At 40.9% G+C, this 14,967-nt stretch overlaps 1 protein-coding gene across 3 annotated transcripts in view; it reads left to right on the top strand.

The window, feature by feature from the left end:
- Positions 1–14,967, top strand: part of sipa1l1 (signal-induced proliferation-associated 1 like 1) — a 112,374-nt gene that overhangs the window by 1,049 nt on the left and 96,358 nt on the right. The window contains exon 2 of one of the 3 annotated variants that reach the window (XM_061746424.1): positions 2,832–2,917. The exons of the other annotated variants lie outside the window; for them this stretch is intronic. The gene's annotated coding sequence lies outside the window, so the exon portion shown is untranslated. The remainder of the gene's footprint in view (positions 1–2,831; positions 2,918–14,967) is intronic. 3 annotated transcript variants of the gene reach the window in all.

Raw genomic sequence — 14,967 nt, 5'->3', positions numbered from 1 at the left:
GACAATTTGGAGTTTTTTTTTTTTTGCACTCATTAAAGTTTGTTTCTGAGACTTTTTCTTCCAGTTCATTCACCCTGTCATCAAAGATTTCTGTTTGCTCTAATGACACCAAGGGGTGTCATTGTGATTGGCCCCCCTACAGATGCTCTGTGTTCTGTTATTACTGCCATCTCCACCTGTGGAGTCCTCCCTCAGGCAACCATCTCCAGCCCTGCGGGGGGGCCAACCGGCAGGAACTCTCTGCTTCCCCCTTTGACGAAGCCCTAAATGGATGTGTCAAAGGGAGAACGTCTCTATTCATTGGGTGATCGGGACGGGTCTCATTCTTCAGCTCGAAATGAAACGGCAGATAAGAGAGATCTTTCTTCTGTGGCTGCATTTGAACTGCTTTGTGCTCTTTGCATTGGCTGCAGATGCTACCTCAAACAAACAAACTCTCCTGTATTAGTTGTTGAACATTTTCATGCTGTCAGCCCTCCCTCGTCGAAGCCTGTGAATGCCAAGGCTGAGCAGATCTGGAGGCTGTGTCGCATTTACAATATTAAGTAGGCTATTGAAAGTGAGTGTGTAGGTGGAGGCGCACATGCTCCGTCACACATGTAGCTGCTGAAAAAGGAGGAGGTCGGAGAAAATGATGAGAAATATCCTTATTGAAGGACCTTTGCATGTTTAGCATCTGAATCGGCTGGTGATGTTCTTCTAAAGCACTGCATCATTGATGCACATTCATCATTAGCACAGAAGGGGTTTCTTCTTGAGCTCTGAATGCATAACATCCCTGGCCCTTGGTGACTTCTTGTAAGAAAAATCCTGAGGTTTAGATTCTCTGTGATATGTGTGCAGCCTTTTAAAGAGATCTAAAGTGTGGCCTTGTCTGTTGCAGACAAGGTGTGTTGGCATGGCATACAGAGAACCGGGGAAATGCAAAGTCAGGGAAAAGGAGGACATTTCAATCTTCTAACTGTCCAGCGAGCTCTTGCATTATGCACATGCAATGCATCACTGACAGAAGCTGATAATGGAGTCTTACCTGTTTAAGACCTCCCACACACTGCTGTTTTAGTTCTGTTGCTGTTACTTCACTCTCCACCCACGACCCTCACCTCTTTTCTTCTATCACCGGCAATGTCTGTTTCTTAAGTCTTTCTTTCTTCCTGTTGGGGAAGTCATGCCAAGACACTCTCATACTCTCATCAGTTCTTCTTTCAACCGCGCACCCACGAGTATGCTAATTTGTTCTGTAATTATAGTATAGACTTTGCCTTTTACTTTTAATTCTTTGTTTTTCTTAGCTTTTTGCTCACTTTATCTCTTTTTCTTTTTCAGCTATAAAATGGAATAGGGGGGGTTTCCTTTCTTTAAAGCGTTGGGATGGGCAGTTTCTTGATAAATAAAAGACCAAAAATTACTTCTTAATCATGAATACATGCCACTGCAGGACAGAATGATGTATTGCTGTTCTTTGCTTTGTCAAAGTAGCATTTTAAAACTACGGCACCCAGACGATGCAACTTCCTGTCAGCCCATTGCTCATATTGGATGGATGAGCGTTACTCCCAGGAAACATTTATGAAACATATGGTAGCACAATAAGCTGTCAGATCATTATGGTCTACACTCAGTTTTACACACTACACACGGATATACACACACAGCAGAGATGAGGTGGAGTGTTTTTCCCCATTGTTGAGTAATACCCCAGTATTGTTGATACCTACCTGCTGCTACTTGCAGTGATAGTTGATGGGGAAACAAGCTTGCTATCTTCCTAAATGATTTATTTCAGCCAGAGGTAATTCTCCACAGAGCTGCAGGTTTCTCCCCGGGACGACGGCGCAGGTTGACCCGGTGATCACGTCTGTACGTGAGCTGCTGCTGCTCCCCGGACCGGCGGCTCTTATCATCACCGAAAACATCGGATCAAATTTTTTAACAGGCGTTATTTGGATAAACTGAGCCCAGGTTGGGGATCTTAACGGTTACTTTTACGCCTGAAAAAATATTAAAACTTAATAAAGTGGCATGTTAACAGCGCTACAGCAGAAATTAAAACAGCTTTTGGCTCTCAGCTTCTTGATATGGTGTGACGTATGTGCAAACGTAAATACGCAGTCGCTTACGTACCCGAACGTAAACCCTGCAGTGACGTAGCAAGCAACATTTAGGGGTAGTGCTGAAAAGTAGGGGTAGTGGGTGTATTGCGACTGGGCCCTGGGAAGATTACAAGGGCCCTAAAATTTGTGGCTTGATTTTTAGGGGTACTGGTAGTGAGTTAGGGCTAGTGGTAGAAAGTAGGGGGTGTATTGGGATTGGCCCTTACAGTATTTGTCGATGCAGATGGGGCAGGATGAAGACATGAGGCAGCTGGAGAAGAGAAAGAGGCGGACAGGTGGTTTTACGTGCACACTTTAGCCTTTTCTAGCCTATATATCATTACAGCAAGTACTACCAAAGCAGTTTAGACTTTGTAGTTAAAGAGCTGGGCCACCTGTTTCTTTCAAACAGGGTTTCCTGCTGGGCAGCCCCTTGGTTAACAGCCTGTTTCCAAGGTGCTTCATGAACCTCAAAAGTAATTCTTGCATATTTCATACAGCCATTTTGGTTAGATTAGATAATCCGGTGATGAAATATGCAAATTTTAAATGGTAAACAGAGAAGGAGTATCTCAAAAAGACTTTTGTGAAGCTTTGCTAGAAAGACAAGACTTGGTCTGTGTGCTCTTCACACATTCGTAGTGCAAGCCAGCATTTTGTTTTCACTCAACAAACAGCCCTTGCGGTGTTTTCTCTGATTTGTGAAATTGCATCTCTTTGATCCATGCTGTTTTGCAGAGGATGAAGCTGAAGCCCTGTTGATACATTCTCAAAGCCTTTCATAGCACTCACAAAAGGAGAGATGGGTCACAAGGGGATGCACAGTGAGTTACTTTGGCATTTTACCATGTCACCTTGGATCTGGGCTCTTAAAAGCCAAACTGTCCTTGTGTTGGGCCCCTTTCTCTTTCTCCATTTTCTTGTCGGTCTGGGGAAATAATTTCTTAATTAAGTCTTAAAGCACATGGAGGCAGTGGATTATGAAAATGGCCTTACATTTCAGTTGTAACAGATGAGCAAAACGTCTGCAAGAACGTCATGAAACAATGACCGGGCAGACTAATCCATGCAGAAGTAAACAGAGGGAACATATTGTACAGATGGAGAGCCCTGAGAGTACAAGAGCAACCTACATATATAACAAAAACAACGCTAAATTATGTGCAAGTGAAGCTGGATGGCTCACATCTGAATGCATTTGGATACCAAACCCAAATAATAATAATAATAATAATAATAATAATAATAATAATAATAATAATAATAATAATAATAAATATGTTGTATAAAAGGAGGGAAAAATGTTATCTTATTGTATATTTTTTTTGTCTGTGACAGTGCTAAAGGATTTAAAGCTTAAATTTAAAGCTTTAAAATTCAGACTTAAATGTGTCCTTAGAAATCTGATCACAAGTGGCCAGTGATTAGCATGTGTTCACACCTGGCAGTAAAATGTGTACCCAAATGTGTCTTGAGTGATTGGATGTCTGTGCTGCTTCATATGCAAATACATAGACACATAATTTTCCCTTCCAAATACCAAATTTCAGTTCACAAACATCAAATGTAAGTTTGAACTGCATCAGCTGGAAATATTTAGGCTTAACTCTCAATAAAAAGTGATAAGTCACAAGTAACAAGACAAATACAACCACCACATCCTCCTATCCACACTCAAAGCTTGGCATTTCAGGACCTGTCCTCTTGTGGTTCATATCTTACCTCGCAGGAAGATCCTTCAGAGTGTCATGGCAAGGACGAGGGTCCAGATCGCATGAGCTGGTAACAGGGGTGTCACAGGGATTGGTGCTTGGCCCTCTTGTCTTTTCACTGTACACCACTTCACTAGGTGAAATCATCAGCTCTCATGGGTTCTCCTACCAGTGCTATGCCGATGACACCCAGATCTTCCTTTCCTTCCCACCTGGTGACACGGCCGTCTCAATGTGAATATCGGCCTGTCTTTCTGATATCTCTGCATGGATGAATGGCCGTCACCTTCAGCAAAATCTGTCCAAGACTGAGCTTATGGTCTGTCCAGCCATTCATTCCTCACCTCCTCAGATAAGTGTGCAGCTGGATTCCACCCCACTTGTGCAGAAACTTCTGCAACGTCTTCTGCTAGGAATCTTGGTGCCATATTAGACAGCCAGCTGACCTTTAAGGACCATGTTTCCCGGTCTTGCCGATTTGCTCTTTACAACATCAGGAAAATCACACCCTACCTGATAGAACATACGACACAGCTCTTGGTTCAGGTTCTGGTCATGTCATGTATTGACTACTGTAATTCCTTGTTGGTCGGCCTTCCTGCTGCTCAGTTAAACCTCTGCAGATGATCCAGAATGCAGCAGCACGTCTTCTACCAACCCAAGAGAGCTCATGTCACTCCGCTGCTAACCACCCTGCACTAGGTTCCAGTTGCAGCATCAAGTTCAAAGCTCTGCCTTTGGCTTACCAAACAATTACCCATACGGCTCCTGCCTACCTTCACTCCTTCCTCCAGAGCTACACTCCTCACGACAACTTCGCTCAGCCAGGGTAAGACGCCTGGTGCTTCCACCACAACATGGCGTGAAATCAGTAACTAAACTCTTCTCCTCCATTGTTCCCCGATGGTGGAATGATCTGCTAAACTCTGTCCGATCTGCAGGGTCTGTACCTACTTTTAAGAACAAGCTAAAGACTCAACTCTTTAAGGAGAACTTCTGCATCTAGTAAACTTCTCTGCTCATCAGAATTAGTTAGATTTTTCCAGCTCTTTGCAGGATTCAGCATTGAGGAAGCTGCATGCACTTATGACAATATGATCGCATGATGGTGTCTTTTTAGACGGAGCTTTCTTGTATAAAGGGACTGTTGTGTTGGGTGGGAAGGAACACTTTAAAAAAAATATATTTTTCTTTAAATTCTAGCAGTAGCATGGCAGCACCTGTGTCCAACTGGACTCACAGCAGTCTGACCAGCACTTATCCACGCTGTACCCTCCAATGTGATTTCTTGCTTGTGTAGTTCTCTCAAAAGTACAACCAAGATGATTGCACTCTCGGTTGGAGATTTTGATTTCTTTGTTACGGATTCCTGGTTTTAGTTCTCAGATTTTTGATTTTGAGTCTTAGATTTATCAACAACCCACATATATTTGGCAAATCGCTTTCTTATTTTATATTTTGCTGTGATGCTGCATGCAAAGCTTTACTTAATTCTGCTCTTTCCCAAATGTGCCTGTGCGCACGTGTTATATTGGCGCCTCCTCTCCAAATGTGCAACAAACCAGATCGATAAGATATGCATTGGAGGAACACTCATTTTGTTACACCATCACAAAATGCATTGGGATGAATATAAATTGTCTCTCTTTCAGAACCTTCTTAATATAGCAGCTGTTTAAACAACCCATCATGTCTTTGAACGAGGCCGTCATGCTGTTCCTCAATGTTTACGCACACCTGAGGGCTTGCTAAGATGTAAATGTGGGCGAGAGATGAAAGTTAAGCCATTTTCCTTTTACTGATGTAACATAAATAATAGTGATTATCATAAACATAATTTGATTCTGTGGAAAACACCAGTGGAAAAAATAGAGGCATCAGAAGGAAAATCATGAGACACCTGGGACTTGGTAATCATTTTCTGTAACAATAGGGGTGAAACAGTACAGGCATTCGTACACCATCAACTGATTAAACCCTTTTCTTTTTTTTAATAAAGAAAAGTTTAAAGTGTGTAAAAAAAAACCATGAAAAATTATAAAGAGTAACATCCTGTTCTCAGTATTTTGTTTTTGTTTACCATCAGTTACCATTTAGTTATTACTCACGAAAAAATGAATTTCACAGGACTCTGCACTGATGCAGCTGATTTCTCACAGCCGTGCACATAATATTTTTACTGACTGTGCAGGAAACTCATATTTCTGTTTGCATATGCCAGCTGATCCCTCGTCAGAATTAGATTGGCGGATTTCGATCATCGGCAGATCAGTCAGTAGATCTCCATTTGTGAAGGTACAATATGGCATTATTATTGCAGCTGGCTGAAGATAAATGCTGCTCTGCCAAGAGCTGCTCTCTAATTTTAATTCAGATTTATTGGTTATCTTCTGTTCCCGTTGTCTCTCCAAACTGTTATATTGACCTTTTTAGATGGACCACTGTTATGAACTGAACTGTGTATCTGGAAAATCGTTACACCAACAGACTGCAATCATGCTGCAGGCAGAACTTCGTTTATTTTGAAATTTTGTGCATGGACAAAAGGTTAAGACCCACTCCAGCTTTTTATGGAGCGGTCACTGATACATTTAACCATTTCTGACGAAGTGATGAATACTTAGAGGGTTTTCATAACTTTAAGTATCTCTGAATCCCTGAACTGATATTTTCTACTCAAGTCAAGTGTGATTCTCTGGGTTTGTTATGACGTGTTTTAAACCAGTTGCAAAAGTTGATGGACTTCAACTTGTTATCTATCAGTGTTAGAAATTAAGTCGCTGTGTGTTTTGATGATCCTGCATGAAAACAATTGTATGTGGGTGACATTGTTTTCTCAGGATGTCCTCAACCCTTCCTCTCTCTGACATTTCAAGAACGCAACTGATCTCAGCAACTGTAACTCATATCTGCTACCAGTGTGTGAGTGTTACTGAAATTCCTACCAACTGCCAAGCCATCTGTTTCCAGGAAAAGAGTGCCTCAAATTTCTGTCTTGCTGAATGACTAAAGGATGTTGCTGCTGTTAGCTGCCCAGGCTGGTATTAGTAATAAAAGTGCTATTCCCTGAACGTGCCACGGTGAAGCTGGTGACCCGAGTTAGAGGGACAGCCCTGCAGAGAAACCAGGGGAGACTGTTGAGAAAGATGTTACAGGGAGAGAGGAGGATTATATGTCAGATGGCGTGCTCTATGCTAATGTTGTTTCAGGATACTTGTATAAAATTCTCTAACAGATTGCATTATTATTCTCTATTGATCTGGGTCTTTACTGTTTTATAACCCCTTCTGTTTTTCAGTTCCTTAGCTGATGTACAAATTAGGCCTGTAATTACTTATGTAATTAAAATGACTCTTATTAATTGTGATTTGCTTTTAAACACTTGTTAGAAAACAGCTGAGTGAAACCAAAACATGTCACATTTCTACATTGTTTCCTTCCACTTAATAGAGCTAAAGTACTGGATTTTTCCATTAGTGGTATTGGAGCACTTAAATGAAACATTTTTATGAGTGTCGGCAAATAAATCAGGGGCACACTTTTAATTCATTGTAATTTGTAATGAACAGACTGAAATTAGTCTGTCTTGAAGTCCAAGTTGTTAACAGAAATGAGAAAGGAAAAAAGTAAAATAAATGAATGCATAAATAATTATAATTGATTTAAAAAACACTGCTGGCAAGTGTGGTGTAGTTCATTAGCGGATCTGTTCCTGTATATATTTTCAGCAAGCTGCTTTTAGTTAATTTTGTGGCAAAGTTTTCATACATATTCAGAATGGTACATTAAACCTTGGAAATTATTTTTTCTTTGGAATATTTTAACTTTATAAAATGTGTGAGCATATAATGCCAAAGGGAGCAAGTTTTCAAGATCATGTGCCGATTCTACTTCTTATTGTCATTGAAATTTGGGGTCGAGGTCCTATAGGAAGTCTAAATATGTTGGGAAAAGGAACTAGTTGAAACTGTGTTTACTGAGGGGACACCCAGCCCCAACCATCTTACTTCTGCATTGACGCTCATGCAGAACTAAGTTTTTTTTTGGAGTTCCTCGACTGGCCACCAAAAGGTCCAATTTTAGAGCAGAAATAAACATATGTACTAGGGCTGGGCGATATGACCTCAAATCAATATCACGATAAATTAGACTGTTTTACCTCGATAACATACGCTAACCCTTAGCCGGCAACAAAAAATGTCTATTTTCAGATTGGCTGATTGGTCGGTAACTCCAGACAGCTGCTCTGAGTTGAGAGCTCAGCGCACAGTAGCGCGCCGTGACTCGTTTGTAAGATGGACTGTTGGAGTTACTCTGCACTGAAGTTAACTTCTCAGCATGAGAAATGCCATGTGTGGCGTGAGAGTGTGTGAAGTTCATGAACTTCATTTGACCCATCAGCAATTTTGTTGGGTTTCCTACTTGTTCAGACTGGATGGGTGGAGTCACGTGATTACAGACGTATTAAAGGGAAATGAAAATGAAAAGGGGAATTAAACTAACTTATCAGCACACGCAGTCAAAACAGACAAAAAGTTTACCGACATGGGAAAATTTACGTCAGTCATCGCAGGCCTAATATGTACTGCTTGGTTTTGAGTCTCTATCGTTCAATTTAACATCCATGACAACTATGAGGGGGGTGAATGTTTTTGTACCACGCCCAGAGAGTTTATATGAAGCAATACATTTCATTTTAATGTGATTAATTGGCCATCAGCTCAGCCAATGGCTAGCTGTTATCACTACCTCATCCGTAAACGACATGAGCAACCAGCTGCTTTCACGAACCCACCGTCGCCTAAATGTGGGGATCATTTTTGATTTCACCATCGAGTCGACATATTAAACGGTACATTGTGTTGGCAACGTCTGCTGGCAGCTCTGCTGATATTTTGGCGGAGTCTGGCTGAAGGAGCCGGGAGCAAATCTAACTTCGATTGACATGCGGTTGGCGTGTTCCCCTTGGTTAACTGAGAAAAACAGGCTTCAAAACCGGTCTTCAGAAACCAACACATCACGAGACCAACTGCTTTGTCCATTTTTATATATATTATATATTCTGTGGTGGACACAGGTGGATGGCGTCCCACACACCATTGTTCGTAGCTGTGTGTTATGATGAGAACATGTCACCCTTTTTTTGTACAGTCACACACAAAAACCCACAAACACACACACAAACTGTTAGTCACTGCTCCCTTGTGGAGATGGTTACAAAACAGGGGTCATATTTCCATTTTGCACTGAGGCACCTTGTTTGAAAATGTACTTGAAATGATATGGAAAAACTGCAGTCTGGACCCCCTGTTAGATCTGCTTCCATACTTGAGTTTGCAGAGAAGCTTTGATCAAGGTTTTTCTTGGAGTTAGAGAAAGCTAGTATCTGTAGTGTGTGCAGTGTATGATAGAAAAAAAAATTGGAATCAGCACAATATCCAGCTTGATTGTGGAACTTTCATTGATTTTTGTCATATTCTGTCAAATGTCATGGATGAAGAAGTGGTTCAGACAGAAAAATCTAGTTTCAAAGGCAACGAGCTTTTAAACTGTTTCCCAGCCTTGAAATCGATTTCATTAAGTGTGTTCTCATTGGCAGTCTCAGTGACTTCACTGTCAGTTTGAGTTCTCGTCTCAAGCTATAATGGTCAACTGAGGCTCAACAAACCAAACACATTATCTTGTGGCTAGTTGAGGTTTGTGGTAATGCAGCATGGAGGGGATATGTTTCAGTACTTGAGCACATATTTTACCTTGGGATGTGCCTCAGTGCTTCATACATTAGTAAAAACGAGAGAACTCAATTGCTGTGAGCTGAGATTTTTTCTATTTTAAGGTTTCTTTGTTTAACCCTTTCTGACCCTTTATTAACCCTTCAACTTAAGAAGTTGAGCTGAATATTTTGTTACCATTTGCATCTGTTCATTTGTGATGCATCTGAAAGACCATTGATTCCTTTGAGAACATCTGTGGTCTCTGACAGCAGATTTCTCAGTGCATTGCAGGCTAGTTTTCTGGAAAAGCAAACTTCCTTCTCTTTAATTTTAAGGGAAATTGTATGGGCTTTAAGTGCAGCCTAAACATTATTGCTCCCTAGCAACAACTCAGCATCCAAGCATCAAGCCATCTGTAAAGCTGCTTACTCCTGGTATTAAAATCCAACCGGAGTGAACTGATCACAAGTGGACAGCTTTAATTGCAGGTGTAAATGCATTAGAGGACAAATCTAGAGCTCATCACTCTGACCACATTCAGAAGTGGGCTGGGCCACATGTGACTGCATTCCTAACTGAGATGGTTAAGAATGTGTCGTGGGCCACATTGAAAAGCTGTTGACATAACTAACGTCTTCTTAGTTGACAGGCGCACTCTTTCATACCATAATAAAGTCTGAAATAACAAGAGGGGGAGCCATAACAACCAACCGTAATATTGTCATTTCCTATCATGGACATTTTTTGTTTGATTTACCTACCCCAGTTTAGGTCTGTGCAATTGATCAAATTTTAATCATAATTTAAACAAAAAAAAGTTGTTTAAAGAGGTTTTTCTGGGGCACGGTGGCGCAGCTGGTAGCAAGAAGGTCCTGGGTTCAATTCCCGCCGGGGACGCTGTGGGCGCTGAAGTGCGTGTTAGTTCCCCCATGACTTCAGCACCCACACCCTGGGTGGGGTTGGTGAAAGGGCCTTTCTGTGTGGAGTTTGTATGTTCTCCCCGTGTTCCCTTGGGGAGCTAATGTGAGCTATCCTCACAAAAACATGCGAACAGTCCTGGGCTCTACTGCCCCCTCTGGCCAACCGGGGTCTCAGATGGGGTGGGGAGGATCCGGCCGGAATAGCGTGATCCTTCCACGCGCTACGTCCGGCCAGAGAAACCCCACCCTGTCTGGTGAAAAGAAGCTGCTCACTCCTCAGGTTAAGGAGGAGACCTGAGCTCAGTGCAGGGCCCTCCCGGGGTTGGCAGAGGATGGCAATGCCCAGGACTGACTTAGGTAGGAGCACGGGAAAAAATCAGGGATAAAAATATAAACACTGATCTTGAAAAATCTGAGATTGTCTGACATTTACGTGATACTAAAAACCAACTTCATTGAGTTTTATACCTTTGATTATGTTGCAGGTCTATTTGGTTAATTAGAGAAATATGCTTATTACAGTAATTAATAGATATTATTGTTGGAATCTTAGAAGTATTTCAGTGATATTTAATGTTCGAGCTTAGATTAAAAAAAACAAACAGTATTGATGTCCAGGTTTGAGAAAATAATGATGTGGTGAAAAGAATTGATTGCAGCCTGTGCTGAACATTGCCGTAGTACTTGGGGATGGCTTGACTTTTACATGACCTTTTATTAGGCAGCAGCAAAGGGACAGATGTGGCTTCTTGTGTGACTTAAGCTGTGGATATTTGCTCAAAGGTGATTGTTGTGGTTGTAGTGTTTTAGCCATCTTCAGTTTGAGGATGCTTTGTAGTTTAAATGTTCGTTTAGTAATATGTATATAGTATTTTGCTTTAAAGCTTTTTTTTACGATTGTAGGATATCAAAGGTGTTGAGCCAGCCAATTTTTTTTTTTTTTTAAGAAATCACAAGTTAGGTGCACATTAAGAACATCTTTATCTGTGATTAAGAGTTTGTGCCATGAAGGGAAGAGCCTTATAATGAAAGACATCTTCCCTGGTATTGTGAATCCTACATCATGCCAAAGATAGTAAATGCATAAATCCATCTTGATTTACTGAAAGCCTCGGCAGCTTTTGGCTGAACCCTTAACAGCCTTCCTGCTTTGCAGATCCACATAAAGAGCCAAGAACACTGATGGTGCTGAATTCTTTCCTGTTGCTAGAAATTGAATATGATACTCATTTTGTTGACATTACATTTCAGTCTGCATTACATTTCCCCTTTGTGTACTAGATAATAGTTTCTTAATATTTTTCTGCTTTTAAAGACGTCTGAAAGAGTCCATCTGATTAATCCACAAATATTTTTTTCCCCACAAACCTTGAATGTATGCAGGACTGTACTTTTTTTTTTTAAACAAACACAGGTGGATTAGGATATTGAAAACTGAGCATTTAGGCTTAAAATGCATATTAAGCCGATATCCATGACTATTGATCACATCAAACCATATGTCCAATGCAGGGGCTTTGTTGTTTCCATGGGTGAGAATAAATCTGAGCTTATTCCCATGACCTGTGGAGGGTAAATTCTTAGACTACTGTTATTCAACCTCTACATGCTTCTCCCTAGTTCAGATCATACATGACAACAATGTTTCTCACCACAGCTATGCAGATGATAGGCCACTTTAGGAGCGCACGGGCGGGTAGTGCGGTGAGTAAAAAGCGAGTTTCAGCTGTCAATCAAAATAACGTGGGGGCCCATAACGCTTTCGGTGTGGACAGAGAGCGTCCGATATCACGCAGTGCGACGCGATAGTCGGACGCTCGCATGTAGTTAGGACACGGTGTTAGCAGCACAGGGAGCTCCCCGTTCACCTGCTGGGACTTAAAGGAGCATGAGGCAGGATTGAGGCAGGATTTATGAAAAAAATTAGTATACGTTTTAAGTTTTCTAGTAATAATGTCAGATGAAGCGTTCCAAACCAAAAAGAATGACCCCTCTACCGTATCTCTCCGTTGCCTTGAACAGGCTGTGTGCTGCAAAATGTGCTGCAATTCCGGGCCGGAATTTCCCGCGCTGTCCTGCGGATGAGATGTCACATGACGCTGCATGCGCGTTCTCCACGTTCTCCCGTGCCGGCTTCACTGTTGGCTGCAGTACCCCTGACGGCCGTCGTGGCAAAGGGTGGCGCTAGAGAGTCTCATTTCTTAAAAGGAGCCTCATGCTCCTTTAAAGGTCACTTGAGAGGGAGGGTCAGTCGGATCCGGGCATGGCATGGTACCATTTGGCTTGCATGAGTGTGGCCTTAATTTTATTAAATCAGTTGTATTAAGTATTTTATTGTTCCTCCACAGCTTACATTCATGTTACAGCTTGTACACAACACTATCTCTGGGTGTTCTGACCATTTAGAGTAATCTTTAACGTCAAAGACATGCTTACTTGGGAGACGGTAACAGTCGATATATGGTTCTGTGCTCTTGGATGTAAAGTCAGTATAACGAAATGGATTCTTAAGTTTACTATTCATAGTGCATTCACTGGCCCCCTCAATGCTCTAAAAAAAAAGTCATTTGATTTGTCAAAGCAGTGAGTAATTCGATTTCTTACTGCTGTGTGCATGATTTGTTTTACAAAGAGACAAAAATCTAATTGCTGTGCGCCAGTCCTGATTATAAGCCGATCAATCGCTGCCTTTTTAATCGCTTATTTTGTCCAGCCAAAAGACAATCATGTTACGATGGTCAGTGTAAGGAGGAGAAGGATGGAAAAATGAAATCAAAATGCAAAAGTACATCTCAACTCTTATCCTCTTATTGAAATTGGATCATGCAACCTTTGTGCTCGTTTTGCTCATCCAAGGAGAGATGTGTTTTGACCTTAAACGTTAGATTGGAATTCCAAACTTGATATCTTTGTAAATTAAGAGGTCAGTAAATATATTTATTATTTCACTGGGTTGATCCTATCATAGATTTAGCTGAGCCATAGATCCACAGTAGGGAGCAGAGGAATTTGTGAGGAATGTGTGTACATAATAGAGATGACCTCATCGTTTTCAACTATCTTTAAGCTCGACATGCCTGAAAAACAATGAATCTGCATGCCCCACTTCCCATCAGCCCTCCTGTTTATATGCTCTACATGAGTGCTTATGTCCCCATCGCAAAGGTGTGTATTTGTTTTCTAGTTTACAAAGGTTCTTAAAATATTTACTCAAGGGCTGAACCGGTTAATCATTATTTGGACAAGCAGGACCAGATCTGTTGGGTTACACAGACTGGGACATGCTGCTGCACTGGGTTTTGTTCCTGCAACATTTAATTTTTGTTACCTCCCAGAAAGGTTAGAATGAGTCTTTGGACCTAAAAGCATTAAAACCAAGCCATTCTGCATGTTAATGCAGGAAAAAGTGCGGCTGAGTTGATTTAAGTTGAACTTATTTTCATTTGTGTGTTGTTTTCTACGGCACTCATCAGCACTCGTAATTGCATACTCTAGGAAACACTGCAGTGTTCTGGGGCACATGAATTTAAAAGAAGGGCTCTCAACACACAAATAGATTCCTGGTGGTTATGTCAAATCGAGTGATTAATACAATGCAGCCACCGTGGTAATCATCCACTGAGCTCCTTTTGCTCAATTTGTTCAGTGTTTTCAGTGCTTATTACAACACATGCTGTTTAATAAGTGTCTTAATAGCAATTCACCTTTCATTAAGGTGTGAGCGCACATGCTTGTGCTGTTCCAACAACCAGTTGCTTTACATGAATCTCAGACAAAAATAGATTGTCGGTAAATCGCAGCCATTATCCATAGTCTCTATGTGAGGAGATATTCATAATTTACAACCGAAGAAAACAACCAGCAATCAAGGAGAGATCTTATTTCTTTTGATTAATCATCTTATTAACTGAAAGAAAATTAATTTGCATGTATTTTGATAGTTGAGGACTCATTTCCCTCTTTATTATCCACTGTTGTGAACTTTGAGGCAAATATGCAGCATGTGTTTGGTCCTGGGTCAGACAAATGTTTTGGCTGGAGGCATTATCTTGGTTAGTTTATCTTTCATTTTAGCTTAAAAGGTCACTTGGACTCAAGCATGAATTCTTTAGAAATGTAATAATCAAGGTTTAATGATTAGTCCGATCCACGTAACTAGACTGATGACAAAATGTCACACTTATTGTACTATGTCAAGCCATGTTTATAGAGTGAAATGTAAAGTTAGACTTTGTACACTGAAACAGGAATGACTGAGAAACAATGCAACATTGGACACATTGAAGTAAGTTTTATATCCCTTTTAGGCTCTTAATGGAGATCAGCAAGTAATTTGAGGACATCACCTTAGCCTCTAAAGAGTTACCATTGCCATTTTTTCATTTAATTGTTGATGACAAAAATAATTCCTAGTTTGTTTTTTTTTAAATGGAGATGCACCATTTGCAATTCAGTTGAAACCTTAATTATTACTTAAATATACTCAGCATTGTGTAGACATTGTTTCCCAGATTATTTTGATTACTTT

Source organism: Cololabis saira, chromosome 18 (assembly GCF_033807715.1).
Source record: "Cololabis saira isolate AMF1-May2022 chromosome 18, fColSai1.1, whole genome shotgun sequence".
NCBI classification, from domain to species: Eukaryota; Metazoa; Chordata; class Actinopteri; order Beloniformes; family Belonidae; genus Cololabis; species Cololabis saira.
Note: the sequence above shows the minus strand (reverse complement) of the source record. Positions and strands in the feature narration are given on the sequence as shown.